The sequence below is a fragment of the Phasianus colchicus genome, chromosome 4, assembly GCF_987193195.1.
Source record: "Phasianus colchicus chromosome 4, bPhaCol1.hap1.1, whole genome shotgun sequence".
Lineage (NCBI taxonomy): Eukaryota > Metazoa > Chordata > Aves > Galliformes > Phasianidae > Phasianus > Phasianus colchicus.
This window is the reverse complement of record NC_143439.1, coordinates 6,802,065-6,806,166: the sequence shown is the minus strand read 5'-3', so window position 1 is coordinate 6,806,166 and position 4,102 is coordinate 6,802,065. Positions and strand designations below refer to the sequence as shown.

Below are 4,102 nucleotides of genomic sequence, written 5' to 3'. Positions count from 1 at the left end.
GGCCGGGGCCACATTCGCGCCCGACTACGGGGGCTCCCTCACAACGCAGCTCACCAAGCACTCACGGGGGGCACGCACAGCCCTGCCTACAGGACGGTACCCCCACATCCCACCCTCTGCAAGAAGCCCCGCGGAGCACGAGGCTCCCGCCAACGCCTGAGTTACAGGCTGGCCTGCCCGGCAGCAGCAGAACATCACCAACCTCCTGTCTTTGGGAGCCTGCGGAGCAACCTCGACCCACCCAGCGGGGAGGTCACCGCACACGCAAGCAGAACCTCAACCTGCGCCCTCTGACGGGACAGGGAGGGGTCGTTCCCATCGGCTGGATGGCTAGAGCAGCTGGCTGCAGTGCCGCAGCCTCCCCACACCTGGTTACAGGGTGGGCGCGCGGGCTGCTCGGGGGACTGAAGGCTCCGCAGCTTGAGACACACGCCCCGAGTACAGGGCTGTCACGCCACCAGCGGAACAGGCGGCCACGCAAGGATAGGCCCAAACCCCGACTACAGGGCGGCCTCGGCCACTGAACTATCACGTGGCTCTGACCCACACTAATTAAAATGGAGGAAGACAGGACACTCGCTGCGCCCGCGGGACTGAGAGGAAACACCCCTTTTGCGGCAAGCACCAAAGTCCTCCATTCCCCCCAGGGAAGTCGAAGCTAAGCTGCAGCCATCTTTCTGGAGGCCTAAAGGGAAAGCTCAGTCACTCCGTCACTCCACAAACACAAACAAGGAAAGGAAGGGGAACGCACACACACAGACAAGACTTTCCAGAAGGGAAGGACAACCCAGCGCAGCCAAACCCTGGGAATAAACCCATAACCGCGGGCAACAGACAAGAGCCTGTGACCTCTCCCTAGGCTGCACGGAGGCCGCAGACCTCAACGTGCCAAGGGGCTTCCCAGAAAAAGCCAAAGGCCAAATGCCGTGACGCGCACCCCGAGTACAGGGCCGTCACATTGACAGGCCACCACCAGGCAACCATGCCGAGGGGCCGGAGGAGGAAGCGGGGCAGGGGAGGAACGGCACTGCCCTGCTTACAGGGCGGCCTCGGGGTCCGGCGAGCTCCATTTCCCACTCAGGTGCGGAGAGGTGGCTTTCGCCCTCCGTTACAGGGGGCCACGCTCCCCAGGCAGCCAAAGGAGCAGCAAGGCAAAAGGCCAACTACAGCAAAGACCCAATCCCTGCTTACAGGGAGGTCGCCCAGCACAAAGCCGGCCTGGTCAACCAAGGCGCCGGCAACGCTCAACTCAAATGTGACTGCGCCCCCGCTAACGGGACAGGTGCTTTGCCCAGGGTGCCTCTCTCCTTCCCCCCCGCATCTGCACGCTTCTGCGCCCTCTTCTTGCTCGCTCCTGCCTCCCGCGTCGTCCCCACGCCGCTCCTTCTTCTTTCTTCTGCAGCAGCTCCTGAAACGTCAGCGGGGACACCGTTAGACCTGCCCAGCGGCAAGCCCACACGCCCCCGCCCCCCACCACCTGAAGAAAAAGGGAAACCCGACATCGCTAAGGAACTCGGCACGCGACCACCCAGCCAACGAAGGCCTTGCATGCCCCCTCCCCAGTCCACCCACCCCAGCAAAAACTCCTTTGAGCAGCTTTGCTCACCTCACTGGCGCACAGCGCGCTTCCAGCCGGTGCTGCGGGGGATCACAGAGGCGGGCAGACTGGGCAAATGGAGCTGGGCACACAAAAAGCAGCGGCCAAAGAGTCGGCTGCCCTGCTTACAGGGGGACCCCAGCCACTGCCACCACTGCAAAGGGCCTGGGACTCCGGGGCACTCTCGCTCCCTGGCTTACAGGGCAGCCCCCATCCCCAACGGCCGAGGGAGGCTCCTTCTCTCCCAGTCCGGGACACCTCGACCCACACCCCGCTAACGGGGCGGTCACCGAACACAGGCTGCCAGCCGAGCAAAGCGCTCGCGCACCCTGATCCTGATTACAGGCGGGTGGACGACACCCCTGGAGCCACAGAGCTCGGTTTCCCCCCCAGCGACAGGAACAACTCTCATCAGCCAGGCAGCGGGGCAACACGGCCAAAGGCCGCGGTCGGGGTCCCAGCCCCGGCGATTCCAGGGAGGGCGCAAACCCAACCCCACATCTCGCAGCCCCGTGCCTCTGAAAGGCCGGGGCCACATTCGCGCCCGACTACGGGGGCTCCCTCACAACGCAGCTCACCAAGCACTCACGGGGGGCACGCACAGCCCTGCCTACAGGACGGTACCCCCACATCCCACCCTCTGCAAGAAGCCCCGCGGAGCACGAGGCTCCCGCCAACGCCTGAGTTACAGGCTGGCCTGCCCGGCAGCAGCAGAACATCACCAACCTCCTGTCTTTGGGAGCCTGCGGAGCAACCTCGACCCACCCAGCGGGGAGGTCACCGCACACGCAAGCAGAACCTCAACCTGCGCCCTCTGACGGGACAGGGAGGGGTCGTTCCCATCGGCTGGATGGCTAGAGCAGCTGGCTGCAGTGCCGCAGCCTCCCCACACCTGGTTACAGGGTGGGCGCGCGGGCTGCTCGGGGGACTGAAGGCTCCGCAGCTTGAGACACACGCCCCGAGTACAGGGCTGTCACGCCACCAGCGGAACAGGCGGCCACGCAAGGATAGGCCCAAACCCCGACTACAGGGCGGCCTCGGCCACTGAACTATCACGTGGCTCTGACCCACACTAATTAAAATGGAGGAAGACAGGACACTCGCTGCGCCCGCGGGACTGAGAGGAAACACCCCTTTTGCGGCAAGCACCAAAGTCCTCCATTCCCCCCAGGGAAGTCGAAGCTAAGCTGCAGCCATCTTTCTGGAGGCCTAAAGGGAAAGCTCAGTCACTCCGTCACTCCACAAACACAAACAAGGAAAGGAAGGGGAACGCACACACACAGACAAGACTTTCCAGAAGGGAAGGACAACCCAGCGCAGCCAAACCCTGGGAATAAACCCATAACCGCGGGCAACAGACAAGAGCCTGTGACCTCTCCCTAGGCTGCACGGAGGCCGCAGACCTCAACGTGCCAAGGGGCTTCCCAGAAAAAGCCAAAGGCCAAATGCCGTGACGCGCACCCCGAGTACAGGGCCGTCACATTGACAGGCCACCACCAGGCAACCATGCCGAGGGGCCGGAGGAGGAAGCGGGGCAGGGGAGGAACGGCACTGCCCTGCTTACAGGGCGGCCTCGGGGTCCGGCGAGCTCCATTTCCCACTCAGGTGCGGAGAGGTGGCTTTCGCCCTCCGTTACAGGGGGCCACGCTCCCCAGGCAGCCAAAGGAGCAGCAAGGCAAAAGGCCAACTACAGCAAAGACCCAATCCCTGCTTACAGGGAGGTCGCCCAGCACAAAGCCGGCCTGGTCAACCAAGGCGCCGGCAACGCTCAACTCAAATGTGACTGCGCCCCCGCTAACGGGACAGGTGCTTTGCCCAGGGTGCCTCTCTCCTTCCCCCCCGCATCTGCACGCTTCTGCGCCCTCTTCTTGCTCGCTCCTGCCTCCCGCGTCGTCCCCACGCCGCTCCTTCTTCTTTCTTCTGCAGCAGCTCCTGAAACGTCAGCGGGGACACCGTTAGACCTGCCCAGCGGCAAGCCCACACGCCCCCGCCCCCCACCACCTGAAGAAAAAGGGAAACCCGACATCGCTAAGGAACTCGGCACGCGACCACCCAGCCAACGAAGGCCTTGCATGCCCCCTCCCCAGTCCACCCACCCCAGCAAAAACTCCTTTGAGCAGCTTTGCTCACCTCACTGGCGCACGGCGCGCTTCCAGCCGGTGCTGCGGGGGATCACAGAGGCGGGCAGACTGGGCAAATGGAGCTGGGCACACAAAAAGCAGCGGCCAAAGAGTCGGCTGCCCTGCTTACAGGGGGACCCCAGCCACTGCCACCACTGCAAAGGGCCTGGGACTCCGGGGCACTCTCGCTCCCTGGCTTACAGGGCAGCCCCCATCCCCAACGGCCGAGGGAGGCTCCTTCTCTCCCAGTCCGGGACACCTCGACCCACACCCCGCTAACGGGGCGGTCACCGAACACAGGCTGCCAGCCGAGCAAAGCGCTCGCGCACCCTGATCCTGATTACAGGCGGGTGGACGACACCCCTGGAGCCACAGAGCTCGGTTT

The 4,102-nt window shown here is 64.2% G+C and overlaps 1 long non-coding RNA gene across 1 annotated transcript; it reads right to left on the bottom strand.

The window, feature by feature from the left end:
- Positions 1–526: 526 nt before the first annotated feature.
- LOC149918028 (uncharacterized) lies at positions 527–3,525 on the bottom strand. The gene is made up of 2 exons (XR_016465729.1): positions 1,607–3,525; positions 527–1,408 (listed from the first exon to the last, which is right to left on the bottom strand). It is a non-coding gene; the product is annotated as an uncharacterized LOC149918028 (long non-coding RNA).
- Positions 3,526–4,102: the final 577 nt, after the last annotated feature.